Here is a 14,903-nt window from a genome sequence, read left to right as displayed (position 1 = left end):
GTAAAGATGATGTTTGCTGTCGGGACCTAAGTATGAAAATTAGGCTCAGACCGAAACAAAATAGACCGAATAAACTGTAAAGAAGGTTAGATCAATGGAAGTCAGCAAAAATATGTGCTAACTACCGATGAGTTACATCCCTAAAAATTTTACACTGCATGTAAACGCAACGTTATATTTATAAAAATCTGAAAAAAGTAAAGAACTTTACTAATAAGTGAACCAAGCTACGCTGGCAGGCTGTCGACCGAGTTTATTTGTAAAGCTGAAATTACCGATCAGCTTGTTTGATATTTTGAAAATCTGATGGCCAGTGAATGTTCGGAAGTTTACTGTGGGTGAAGAAGAAGGGCATTTAATTCGCATGTACAAAGTTATTATCCGCATGTGTGCGCAAGAGAGCCATTGACCTTTCACGTCGGCGAATTCCTAAACACAAAAGGAATGCAGGCAATAAATTTGGTTGATTGTAGCAATTGGCCCCGTAGAAAACACCTGCTTGAACACCGTGACTTGAATTCCGATACATTCTGTATTATAACAGTACTGGAAGTTATCCGATATTTCCATGGTTTCTTAGATCGTACTCATACAGTAACAGGAGGGTGTCGATGAAATCGTGACGGCAAAACGTGATAAAGTCTCGCTTCCCTTGGCCGTATCTGCGTTGCTCCAATACGGTTATACCACCGGCGCTCTCAAAAACCCATTGTATAGCATGAACTCACGCATGAGAAAACCTTATCACATTTAGTGTCAATCTCAACTGCTTTCCTTTTTTGTGTATTTTTGCATTATTCTATATAATGATCCACAGAATAGTTCACTAATCAAACCTCGATTTTAAGGGAGTTCCTTTCAAACACTTAAGTCTCTTAAAATACAGTTCAAGGAAAAGGCGCTTATTGGGCACTGTGTTCGAAAGTTGTATAATCGTTGCGAATTTATTTAGCTTTGTTCAGTGCGCAAAGTGATAATAATACATTTTCAAATCGTTAAATTAATAACACAACAGAAAACACTGTAAAAAAAAGTGCTGCTGCATTTGTGTCAAAAATGCTATTACGAGTAAAATATGTATTCTCTGGAAAAATGGCTAAATGCAAATTTTTTTATTGGTTTGGATCATCGGACACAAATGTAGTTTGTGTAAAAACTGTGATAGCTGTAGCAAGCAAACTAATCCCGCAAACCGTTGAATTATGTATAATGAAGGCATAGGCAATTGTCCAATCGGTTGTTTGGAAACTAAAATTCAGCACTGAAAATAGGGGTTACTGTGTCGTGCCACACTGAAATAACGGTGTTGTGCCACCATATTTTACCTGAAGCTTTGCAAAGACGCGGAACCAAAGAAGTTTAGGAGAGGTGCTTGAAGTACTACGGTTCCGGTTCCAATGGGTAACATGTATGGCAATGATCGCAATCCGATGTAAGTACTGATTGCCTATCGGAATAAGATAGGTAAATAACGCCTCAGGTATACCAGGGACAAAGTTTGCGGATGCTGCATTTTACTGCGTGTTTAGAATTTGCGTCGGGGATCGTTATCTTGCTGTACAATATCGAAACTATAACTTCGCATTTGCCAGTTTCCATGCTGTCTGTATAAATTTTGTAAAGTTGCAATTTCGTTTCTCTGTGCTTCATAAAAATCCAACTCTTGTCGCTTTGTTACATTTATTATTCAGTGGAATGCAATAATTGAACATATGGTACTCCGCAGCGTCAGCTTGTGGTCATATAGCAATGTTATTGCAGATTGTCAGGCGCCTGTGCTTCGGTAAAAAACGTCGCAATTCTAGCAAAATGCACGAAGTCAGGATGATAAAAAGAGTCATTGCACCTGCACAACTAGGTGAACCTTAACAGTAATTAAATACCAATATATAGACAGTCACTTTGGGTATAAAACAGTGATTCCCAACCTTTTTGTGGTGACGTACCACATGCAGGTAAAACAAGTTCGATGCGTACCACCCAGTCGAATGTAACAAAGTTACCTAGGGAATGAGGTAACAAACATTTTGATATCACTAACGCTTTTTTAAATTCGAACTATATCCGCAAAATCCGGAAAGGTGCTCGCGTACCACCTGGAATGTCGTCACGTACCGCTAATGGTACCACCGGTTGGGAAACACTGCTATAAAACATCAAATATTCAGCTCAGGGTAAACAAGTGGTTCCTGGATCGTTTGCGCTGTGAACGACCCAAAGGCGGATCCAGAAGAGGGCGATCGCCCTTCTTTGAATATGATATAATACTGAAACAACAAGGGTTATCCTAAGATTGATCCTAGTTTATCACTATAGCGTGCTTTGTCTGGCGCATATATGGCTGATAATATTCGCTTGAAACTGACAGATTTTAGCATGAAACTTAAGTTTTTGAGATAGTGGAGTATTTGCTTTGCATCACAAGATATATTCGATAGTAACGCTGTGCTTACGTATTGTGCTCAGAAATTCTAAGCGATTTACAATGACGATGCCAAAGAGGAGAAACATGAAAACAACGTTAATTAAATGCAAGTTTGTTACCAAAAATATTTAAGCTTTAAATGTACGTTTGATGCCCAAAAATTAAGACTCTGCTAATTGTACGCACATACGACCATACAGCTGTAATGTACGCATGCACTGCTAAAAAAAACACAGTGTGTTTTTCTGCCATACCGCAATCAACCATGGATAAACTCCGATCAAACATAGTTAATTTCGCGCCTTACATCCAAGATCAATGTTTATCACCCACCAGACCCGCAGGTGGACAAATTTCAAATAATGACGTCACTGTCCCGCGGAAATTACTACTACACCGGGTCACAAAGTTTTTTCCAAACTTGATCCACATACAAGTATGTGTAAAACAGAAATCTGTTCGAATTTTAATGGTTAGACGTGAACAGGGCCACCGCCTGTTATTTTTGTTTATAAATTTGATAAATATAAATTTGAAATACTATACACGAAATCGTAGCGTTAATATTCGCACAGATTTCTATATTACGTACGCATATATGTGGATCAAGTTTGGAAAAAAACTTTGTGACCCGGTGTAAAAGCATCTTCCCTGTCTCGCGGAGTTGTTTACGCACTGTTGTCACGTGATTAAGATGTTCCACTCATCTCTGACTTGCTTGTCAATGTGCGGTGTTTGTGCAGCAAGCCTCGCATACAGTGTCTAACCGCTCCGATGATAAACGCAGTTTAGTGATTGAAAGCTTTGCATTATCACCATTTTAGAAGACGCCTAGCTTCAGAATTTACACTTGAACACAAACAATCCAAATGAATTTCTGGTCCAAGTGCGAAGCAGGTCAGAAAACACCCTCCTGATCGATACCGTTTTAGATAAAACACTTTTGTTAAAGGTGACGTCAACCAGCATTAGAATGACCAGTTTTAAATGCATAATAAATAGGAATGTTTTTAGAGAAGGCACTACCAAGGTAGGTAAATACGACCAACAGCACTAAATGTGTTTGACACCCCTGCAATAAGCTGTAGTTTGGTATTTACTTCGGTATCTGGTTAATATTTAACCTTATCCGCGCAATATTTGATCATCGATGCTGAGAATCACAAATCATTTCAGACAGCACAGTTTTCAGGGCAGGCAGCAATACTTTATTACAACCAAATGGCTGTAAGACACAAAGCCTGGGCTCTGCTCACGGCTATAATGTTTTTTTTTGTTTTGGTTATAATGGACATTGTTCAATTACTTAACATACCGTACATACTGGAGAAAATCTTTGGCATCAAAATGAGAAGAAGGGAAACAATTGTAAAGGTAATTTGAAAGCCGGTATATGGGGACCAACCTAATGAGTATGTTCCTAAAGTATTGACTTATATAGCAATATGTTGATATTTGTACAAACCTAAGTTTAGATGGGCTTATTTCTATGCATGCGTTTGATACACTGGGAGTAATTAAGTTTTCTTTGCAAAACAAATGGTACCTCGCATAAATTTGACTTGCTTTATTCATTGTAATGGAAACAAACATAGTATTCTTTCACAGAAAACCACACTCCCCCAAATTTTACGAAGTAAACTGGTGCAAAGCTGCAACGTCAGGCTTGGTGAGAAAGCACCAAATATGATGGTGAATGACTTGAAAGCTTCCATGGACCGACCGCTTTTGCAGTTTATGAAGAAACACCGACCTTTGGTGATCAACTTTGGGTCGTGCACATGACCACCGTTTATGGCAAAGGTTTGTGTGAAGTGATCATTGTATGTTGCATAGCTGATTTGGACTGCCTTGGACCGGCCCTTACGCGGCGCCTAACCACGCTGGTATTGATGATGCAATATTATTTTGCGAAACATTAACTAAAAAGCAAACGCTGTTAGAAATATAGTATATGTCAAGCCAGACCTGGCAGTGCTTAACTTAACTTAATCACTGCCACATTTATGACCATAATGCTTGCTGGTGCACTGCTTTTGTGAGAGACTGACTAGTAAATGACTTTATTTGCACGAGCTTTCGCAAGCTTGATCTCGCTTCTTCGGGTGCTGTGCACTAGCTGTGTACATCGGGCAAACCGAACAAACACTAAGACGAAGGGTGAATGTACACAAGAGTGATATTCGGCACAAGAATACCGAGAAACCGGTAGAAGCTCATTTTAACGAGCCTGACCATAGTGTAGAAGACATTCTACTGAAGGTAAAAGAAGAACTAGACTAGCGAGAGAGAGAGTGACGGCGGAATAACGCTACATCGAAAAGTTTAACTCTGTCAATCACAGTCTCAATAGAGACTGGGGCTTCACTACACGCACTAAGATGCCACGGACACTAAGTGACCAACAATGATTACCTCTTCGTGCATTTTCCCTTTCTTTCTTGTTTTTAGCGCCGTTACAACATTTTACTTGACACGCCATTTTCTGCACCAGAAGAAACAAGCTCACGAAAGCTCGTGTTTATGAAGTCATTTACTAGTCAGTCTCTTACAAAAGCAGTGCAACAGCAAGCATTATAGGCACAGACCAAAGACGGACAAGGCAAAATAAGAAATTGAAACATTATGACCCTTTACTCTACAAACGCATATATATCTTCCTAGTTAATATTTAATTCGTGCTCTATTGCAAAAACCGCCGATCAGTAAGCAGACCCTTGGTACAGCAAATATTTGTATTCTCACAATTGTATTTTACAGATCAACAGCTTTGCCAAAATTGTCAACAAATATCGACGGGACGCCGATTTTGTTGTCGTGTATATACGAGAAGCTCATCCGTTGGAAGGATGGGTTTTTCCAGACAATCAATTCCAAATGAACAACCACCGAACGTTTCAGGAACGTGCAGACGCCGCCCAAATGCTTCTTGACGCAGTTCCAGAACTGGACGTGCCTCTTCTAGTCGACAACATGCAAGATGAGGCTTGTCTTGCGTACGGAGCCTTGCCGGAAAGGCTGTACATCGTGTTAGATGGTATTGTCGTATTTGAAGGGGGCTGGGGTCCCATGTATTATGACCTGGACAAAATGGAAAGGAAACTAATTGAAATTTTTGATGAAAAGAAGCATGCCTAACAACGAAAACCCCGAAATTCTTAACGTCTTCAACAGAAATAATTAGGTCCAAACAGCCAGTAACTCTAATATCTTGCTGAACGTGAAAAATATTAATTTCGTAACGATTTGGTTTAGAAATCTTTGCTGTAACTTTGCTGCGTTTTTTTTTGTTTGAAATATCCACTTGCACAGATAATGATAGACCGGGGTTGAAATTATAAACTCGGTCCTGACGCAATTGTGCAAACAGATTGGTCAAACTCTTATTTCGCTTCAAAATAAAAAAGTTAACGCCCCAAAGACCTGTACCGATTTTGGTTTAAACAAATCCGCCCAATTTCCAGTCTACAGCTTTTCGTTTGCGTCGCGTTGTTTGGTTTATTGGATTGAGCCATACCATTTCATCGTGTGTAATCCAAACGTACAGTGGCGATTGGGCAAACTCTTATTTCGCTTTGGAGTTAAAGAACGCCCAAAGACCTGTACCGATTTTGGTTAAAACAAATCCGCTCAATTTGCACTCTGCAGCTTTTCGTTCGTGTTGCATTGTTTGTTTTATTCGATGGAGCCATACCATTTCATCGTGTATAATCCAAACGTACAGTGGCGATTGGTTAGACATAGTGTTAACACATATAATGAAAGATGTTGTCGAAATTTTGACGCAGTCCTGACAGAAATGTGCAAATACGTTAAATAAACTTTCGCCACTTCGTTTGGACTTCGTGTGAAAATCTAATTAAAACTTGAGTGTGTGTGCTCAGAGTACACTTTAACTTGATGGAAGTTAAAATAAAACCTCCTGGAAATGAGCGTTTATTTTTCAATCAAGTAATGTATTGTTTTTCTTGGGAACGTACAAAAAGGTAACACAATGTGGCACTGCCTGTTTAATGATGTGCTCTGCACAGGCAACTGTTTTTGGCGAGTATTTTCTACAAGATGTGTCCAGGTATTGGAAGTTTATAACTTCTCCACCTTCACAGTTGAGTTCTCAACTATTGTATTGGCCATTTTGTTTCTATTAAAAATGAAAGTGATTTAATTAAATTTATAACACCGACTAACATTTGAACGACAGTTTTTAAATTTGAACTAATTTTTTTCTATCGATAGCATCACTCACGTTTGTATATCAAGTACCAAGAACCAGCAGTAGATTATATTGTTTTGGTTAAGTTTTTTTGTCACATCAAAAACAAATATTTTTTATTACTGGTATACACTTTATTGCGCGCATCGAAGTAAATGTGCACAGCAGTGATAAGACATATTTACATAATTTCCGCCATCTTCCACATCATTTAAAAGTGATTCATGTTTCGTTAAGGCGAACTCCAAATCAGGTTACGTTACTCAATCGCTGTAGTTTTTTTACTTGAACACAACCCTGAAAACCACGAAGTTTTTCTTAGTCTTGGCATTTTGAAACTGCTCCATCCACTCTTTATATTAGATTCATCCAGGAACAAATCATCATCTAGCAAATCAGGCGGAGGTGGGGGAAAATCCTCCTCAGTTGCAACATCTGCTGTTTCTTGGGTCTCTGCGACATTCGTTGCAGCTGGAGCGGCAGCAATGGAAGCGTCCTCTCTTTGTACCTCATCTTGTTCCTTTTGATTTTCTAACTTGTCTGGAAATTCTTCTTCTTGCACGGAACCTTCAGGAATTTTGTCAGACTCCTGTGAAGGATCAACAGCTCCAATCTTCGATTCATCAACAACTTTCGATTCCTCTTGTTCGTTATTTATTTCTTCTTGCTGTTCATTAAGCTGTTCTTTCTGTTCCAAGGTTGATGACCCCTTTTGCTCAGACAACGCTTCTTCCGCTTTTTCCGAAGATTGTTGGCCATCTGCTTTTTCTGGTTGGTCATCTTGATTTTTGGATGGTTCATCTGGTTCTTCAGGTTGGTCATCTTGATTTTTGGATGGTTCATCTGGTTCTTCAGGTTGGTCATCTTGATTTTTGAAGGATTCATCTGGTTCTTCAGGTTTGTCATCTTGATTTTGGGATGGTTCATCTGTTTCTTCAAGTTGCTTGATTGGTTCTTCAAGTTCGCCATCTGTTTCTAAAGTTCGGTCAATTGGTTCTGTGGGTTGGTCATCTGGTGCAATATGAGGTTCATTTTCTGGGTTCTGCAAGTGGCAAGGAACTTGGCTCGCAAGGATCATTGGTTCCTGACCTACTGCCTTTTCAGTTTGATCGTTTTGTGGTTCCTCTATATCTTCTGCAGCTGCATTTTCTTCGTCCGCGTTTTGGTCCAACTCCTTGTCTTTGTATGAGGTAACGTCAACCTGTTCTAACCCAATACTGACTGGCATGGAATTGTTAGGAATATTTACAATAATGTCACTTTCTTCTGGCGCATTCTGGTCCAACTCAAACAACAAGGAATCAAAACCAGTCGGATCAGCATCTATTACAATTTCACGGTCAGCCATCGCAGGTTTCTTTGCAGATAAATTTATCGAAATTCAAGATACACAGTTTTATCTCCTGCCCAGAGAGAATCAAGCGACGATGTATTCTGTATGCGCTCTGATGCGCCTGACGATCATTTGCAAAGGAAATCATGCGTTACGCGTCGTTTGACGTTAATTTTTTGGGGTTGTTAACTGTGAGCAATGTGTCTTGTTGTCATTATACGGAGACCACGAAACCCATTCACGCCTTTTACTGCTTATTACGTTTCGTTGTTCTAATGCTACGTTGTTGCAGACCGTGTGCAAAATATCACTGAACAGATCTGAATTGCGTTGCCTGTAAAATTTGCCTGTTGGTAAAATCAAGAAATGCCGTCGTGGCAAGTTGTATACTTTTACTGGGTACATAAGCACAATATGTGATACCACACAGCAAATAAAATATAAGTCAAATTGTTATATGGCCACTTACATGTAATAAATAATTATTTTGCGATACGGCACTTGGATTAAAGCATTTGAAACATTATCAAAATCAGCAAAGATAGACCCCAAATGTTAAAACAAGAAGGGAACAATACAGGATGTGGAATATGGCGATATCATCTCATTTCAAGTGAGTAAATATGAGGAAAACGAATTGAATAGCAGCAATGAGTACGTTCAGTAAAGGTGCTTAGTTGAAAACAGTGTGAGTAGTTTTTTTTAAATCTTTTCAAGCAATTTTAAATCATAGCTTGTATTTCCATTCTTCAGCTAGTGCTATATTTTTCACAAGCTTTAAACGAAAGCCTTTTTTTTTTTTTTTCGCTCTCTCCAAAGCCAAGTACTGCTTTGTGTTGCTGTGCTGCAGAATATCCCTCTCCTTATCAAACTTGCGTTTGAATAACCTAGCCGTGTTGATTCCGGCGCCTATGACGTTGCTTTCACTTCCCCTTTCCAACACAACTTCTTGTTTGTCGTTGACGGTCACATAAAAAAACCTTTTAGGTGATGTACCGTACCCGAAAATGTAGTCGAAGTTCTTAGAAGTCCATACATGCCACAACTTGGGATCTGGTGACCATTTTACAGCCACACGCAATCCCCGTCTTTGCCACATTTCTGGACCATTCTTTCTTTTTACAGGCAGAATACTTTTCCAGAGTACTTTGCTGTCCAGGTTCCATCCAGTCTTGGCTAAATTAGATGCTTCAAAGTATTTCGCGTCGTTCGGAACGTGGGCGTATTGAGGTGGGAATTCTGACTGGGCGTAATCGACCGGCACCGGCGAATTTACAACCACAGGTCGCCACGCTTTGTGAGTAGGAAATTCCTGAAGTTGCGTAATTTCGCGACCATTTCCTTTGGACGATGTTTGTAGGCTTAAACCGTTCTCTTTCATGATCCGCTGCATGTTTGAGGGCTTCCATGGACACGCAAATATAAATAGGCAACACCGGGAACCGCCTTCCTCTTCATCCGACAGATCGCTTTGTTCGTCAATATCCGGAAACAAAGGCGTGGATTCCATTGTTAAAATAAAACTCTTTTAACCGCTGCACCTACGTAACAATGACAAAGTTTTAAAGGACGCTTACGTGAAAAAGACGTGTGCTTTTTTGCACACTGGTGTTTTCATGAAGCTTTAGGCAATAAAGAAAAATTAAAAGTAAGGCACTCATCACGGCAAAGGCAGTTTACTTCATAACAGAGAAAAACAACCACACCTTCCGAATATAAAATTTAGAAAAGCAGAACGAGCCAAGCAAGCGTTATTATAACTCCACAGTTAACAAGAAAAGGACAACAATGTTATCGGGGAAAAAGACACATGTTTATGCATTACGCAACAAGTTTACCTCCTTTAATAGCAAAAATAGTTGATTGTATTACAATAATGAACCCACTTTTGCATGATATAATTAACGATACAATAAAATAAACATTCCAGTCACGATGACTGCATTTTATGAACACAAGTTTATACCAAATACAACATTTACAGACCATTTTTATTAAACCCAGTCAAACTTCCAAGATTGAGCCTGCCCCGGCAATGTCACTAACACCAAGAAATTTTTTTTGTCGATCGCCACGTATTTGGCGGTGCCCACATGCTGAAGTCTGGCAGAATAATTCCCAAGGCCATTTACAAATTTAAAGAAGCGTTGATCATTCTTCGTGTAGCTTCTCCCAACAGGGTCAGTTCCTTTCACTAATCTAATCTTTTCGTTGCACCAAGCCACGTAGTACATCTTCTGACGCCTCTTGACGCCAAAAACGCAGTAGAAATTTCTCTTGTCCTTCCACATTGTCCAGCACCATTTCCACGCGTTGATGTCGACGCGTACCCTTTGTCCACTCGGTTTCCAGAACTTGTTTGCAGCCTCTTTAGGCCGTATTCGAATGTAATACTTGTCTAAAACTCTGGTGTCTCCCTGGTCGTGCATATCGTGCTGCGAGTGATCAATAAATCCATCTGCGTCGGCGTTAATGCCAATTGGGGGCATTGGAAATTCCGGTAAATTCACGTAGTGAGGTTTTGTGATCTCAGTGACATTGGGGTTTTGGAAAGGTTGGGCCCCATATCGTGAAACGTTAGGTTTTTTCCGCAGCAGTTTGAGGCTTCCTTCGAGCTGCGCGCTGACAAATTTCGGCTTCCAAGGACAAACCAGAAGACAAAGACAGCAGCCGACATCGTGTCCTTCGTCATCGCTGTCGTCTTCAAAGTCGCTAAGCAAAGACTCAACTTGCAATACATCATCAACAAAGTCCATTTTACTTACAGCAAAGTACAACCTCCAACATGTAAAAGAGAAGCTTCGCAACGCAGCTGACAAAGTCGTTCAGATAAACGAGCCAGTTTAACCTGTTAATGCTGAAGCCATCTGCTGCAGCATGCTGTTGTATAATTATAACCAATGTTTATTTTGCTTCGCCCGCCTTCCTAAGGTTCGTGAGCACGAGGGAAGCTATACAGGCTAAGACGCTCGCTCGATTGGATGACGTCATTTGCTATCGCATCCTCTCTGTCCTGGGCACTAGAATAACGTCGAAAACTCGTATCAAGTTGCAGAATGCCGAATATGGAAAGCCGCGCTGACTGTATATAGTCCTGTGGCTAAAGTGGGCATTTTCAGGAACTGCACAAAGATCGGGAGAAGAGCAGTGTATATAGTATAAGAAGACTAGTGGTGCACAAAAGTTTGTCATAATACTCCAGAAAGCTAATAATGGATTCCACGACAGGATGCATTAGCGGAAGAAATGCCCACGCTCAGAGGATGGAGTCATATTAGTGAGCTAAAGAGATAATCTCACCATGACACCCACTACGCGTGTGTTCTCCTCCTTATTTTGGCAATTCATTTCACAGAACATACAATTGCATGCTTATTGTCTGTTGTTGGTAGTTTGTTATGGACGGCGTTGAGAAACGTAATTTGTGTTACTATAAGCGGTTCGCTCGTTATCAATGGTTACACGTCGACAATGCAAAAAGTACCGCCAGTTTTATTACAGAACGATACAATACAAATACGTGGGGAAAACTCTGTCTTTTCACGCATGCCTTGATTGTGTCCATGTTGAGCTCTCGCACATAAAATATGTTGTTTTCCATGCTGAAAGTAGTGTATTTCTGCTGAAACAATGTTTTCCTTCGGTGTGGGTAGCACCACGCATCGTTAGATATCAGAGCGGGCAATATAAATTTTCGCCACACCTTCGAAACTATTAATGTTATGTTAGCTGAATCGTCCCACACAAAGTTTACAGTATAGAACTCAAACTCACATGACACGACCACCAACAAAACTATAATGCCATCAGCTATCCGGAACCACTGCTTTATATAAAATTTGATGAAAACCCGTAAACACTATTTGGGAAGATACATCACAAGGTTATGGGATTAAAACGTGGGTTTTGGGAACCTAAATTGAACTAAATAGCGTACACCCCGTAACCTTTGCCTTTTTTGGGCCGCATGGTACCTGAGCCCGACAAGGTATATAAATTAAATCGAAGACAAAAATCACGTGACTCGGTTACAAGTCAACTTGAGCTTAGCCATGTAAGCGGGGTTACTACTGTATAAGAAATATGGGCTTTACCACACAAAAAAGTTATGGTAATCCTTTTACTTTATCCTGTGCCTGTAGTTTCACGACAGGCAGAAGTAAAGACATAAACGCAACGTGGTTGCACGAAACAGACATTATGAAATTAAACACGTGGTCAGAACTTTGCCACATGGTTACGTCAATCACCTGGCCCTGTTTAGTTTCACTTGTAATGAGTAAAGAACAACGTTTAATTGTGCAAGTATGTAAACTGCTAGGTAAGGAAAACTTCCCAGCAGTTTGATCAATAGCCCGACCAATACAATCCAAAGCCATTGATATGTATATATTGTTGTTTGCATGGGCGTTAGTATCGGTGTCATGAAGGGTAACAGTTCTGTTCGAGTGGAATACCGATACGTCTGAAGGCACTCTTCTCAGTGGCTCTGCTTTGAATGTGTATTCAGGAATGGACTGTTTATTCACAAATGTTTTGAAACTTCCTGGAAAAGCAAAAGGCCGTAGAGTTTCTCTGTCGACGAATACCATTTTCTGAACCATATGCATGTATTTTTTTCCGTTGCTGGAATTGACAGCGTCGGAAAGGTACACCACGGAGGTATTGCCTACCCTGGCTGTGGTGTGAATAAAACGAACTGGCTCGTAGAGTTTGACTACGTTTGGCTGCAGTGATCGTTTCACATAATCAACTGCGTCATCGGTAAACTCAATTTCCTGACGCAGCAGGAAAATGGTGCGACTTGGGGTCAAAAATCTTGCCTTGCAAGCCTTGAAAAATATCTGGGAACTGACATGTGTACGACAAAGTTCCATATACTTGAGCCAAGGAGAAGGATCGTTGTAACCTAAAATGTTAGCAACTTTGTATAAAACAAAAGCAGCATTATTTTTTTCCTTTGTTGCCATAACAATGGAATCCCATATTTGCAATTTGTAAGTAACCTCTGTTTCCTCCATAATAGTTCTGTTCCATTGTGTTTTTATGTCTTATCTTCTTATTGCTAGTAAAAGCAAAGAACACTATTAAAGTCCCATTTGTTGCGCAATTTGTGGAAATATCAAGCTCACCGATTTAACGTGACGTTTTTCAACACAAAAGAAACCGAAAAGTAAACCTGTTATAACTGTCTCAAGTTTGCAAACGTGGTGAAATGTGCGATTCCTAAAGTAGCTTGCGCTTGAGCAACCATGCAACGCAGATTTTTCTTGCATACTGTGCTTCTCTAGAAGGAACAATAACAAACATTGCTGTTTATTTCTGAAACGCCAACGTTGTGATTATATTGTTTTAAATATTTTTGTTCAAAAGATAAATTTTGGGGTTATATTTGTTTCAGACTGATATTGTTGTGACATTCGTCAGGTTCGTGATTGTAAAAATTGCTCGCAATCGTAATGATAAAAATATTTACCGCTGAAAAACAATTATCCTTGTCGTAGAACAGAATTTATTTTTTGACAATACGCAAAGGTATGTAAGCATAGTACCTAGTAGTCTCTGTAAGAACGAACGAACATATGTGTTCAATAGACATCTTATATTTTCGCTGGGCTCCACATGGCATGTCACTATTTCATTTGAACCACCCTCATTCTGGCAGAATAATCGAGTCAATTTACCATATTAAGCAAGGTACAACAAACATTCACCAAACATTGTGTTTTTTTGCATCATAATCAAATTACAGGTGCTAACAAGCAGTTCAAACCTTAGCAAAAATATTAAACAAATTTTGTTCCAACTAAAATATCATAACACGAAAAAAAACACTTTTATATCTAATTTCTGCCAATACACAAATAGCATTGATCATGAGGTGTCACAATGCTCTAGGATTAAATTGACCAATATCAAGAGAACTAAAATTTAATGCTCTAAAAATGCAATTAAAAGATTTTAAATTAAGGTGCCGGTTGCCATCCAAATCGCCCATTGAACTTGACCCTCGTTTCGCGATTCGCCATAATGGCACACTGGTGCGAACCTCAGAAATCGTGACGTCATGCTTTCGGAACATTGCACAGGCACCATGCAATCGCAATCGATTGCAGCCTCTTGCGCAACACAACGCCTTCGTGAACCATAAAAACACCCTGTTTATTAAATAGCTACAATGCGCCATTGTTTATGGTACCCAGTATCCTTGTTATTGTAATATTATCCCAAGCGTTACATAACATCACGTGACAGACCCTAATTTCAAATGTTTTAATTGCATTTGGAAGGGATTGAATTTCCGTTCTCATGATATTGGTCAATATTAGCTCGTTGCGAAAAACAGCACTGCGAAAACTTATGAATAATGCTATTTGTTAATTGGCTGAAATTAGTTAAAAAAGTGTTGTTTTTCTCCAATGATTTTTTTAGTTCAAGTAGTGTCGAGAAAGTTTTTTTAATATTATTGTTGAGGTTTAAACTATTTGCTGGTACCATAAAATACTAAACAGCTTCCATGTTTTAGTATTCTATGCCGGGACGAGCAATTTGATTCTTAAAAAACACAATTTTTGATGAACGTCTGTTGTACCTTGTCAAATATGGTAACTTGACAAGAATATTCTGCCAGAATTGTAGAAGTGTAACTGTAATAAAAAAACTTTGTTTTTTCTTCGCTTTACACGTTTGGAAAACTACAGATAACTATGCACTCCCTTTATCTGGAAGAAGACTTGCATTTCGATCTGCGTGTTATTAACAAAAAATCATCGCCAGTTAACAAAAGTTTTAGACGAAAAAAATGACAAGGGGCTTCGTTATGAAGGCAAAAATTGAAAAGCAGTGTTTACATTAAATTTTATGAACTAACCAATTTGTGATATTTGATGTTAAGAAGTCATAAATGTGTTTAGACATCGTGTTTGATTGAA

At 39.3% G+C, this 14,903-nt stretch overlaps 1 pseudogene across 1 annotated transcript; it reads left to right on the top strand.

The window, feature by feature from the left end:
• The first annotated feature begins 3,646 nt into the window (after window positions 1–3,646).
• On the top strand, window positions 3,647–5,563 carry LOC145890178 (thyroxine 5-deiodinase-like; annotated as a pseudogene). The gene is made up of 3 exons (XR_014399547.1): window positions 3,647–3,799; window positions 4,034–4,228; window positions 5,186–5,563. The product of XR_014399547.1 is annotated as a thyroxine 5-deiodinase-like (transcript).
• The last annotated feature ends 9,340 nt before the right edge of the window (window positions 5,564–14,903 follow it).

The sequence above is a fragment of the Ascidia mentula genome, chromosome 2, assembly GCF_947561715.1.
Source record: "Ascidia mentula chromosome 2, kaAscMent1.1, whole genome shotgun sequence".
Lineage (NCBI taxonomy): Eukaryota > Metazoa > Chordata > Ascidiacea > Phlebobranchia > Ascidiidae > Ascidia > Ascidia mentula.
Note: the sequence above shows the minus strand (reverse complement) of the source record. Positions and strands in the feature narration are given on the sequence as shown.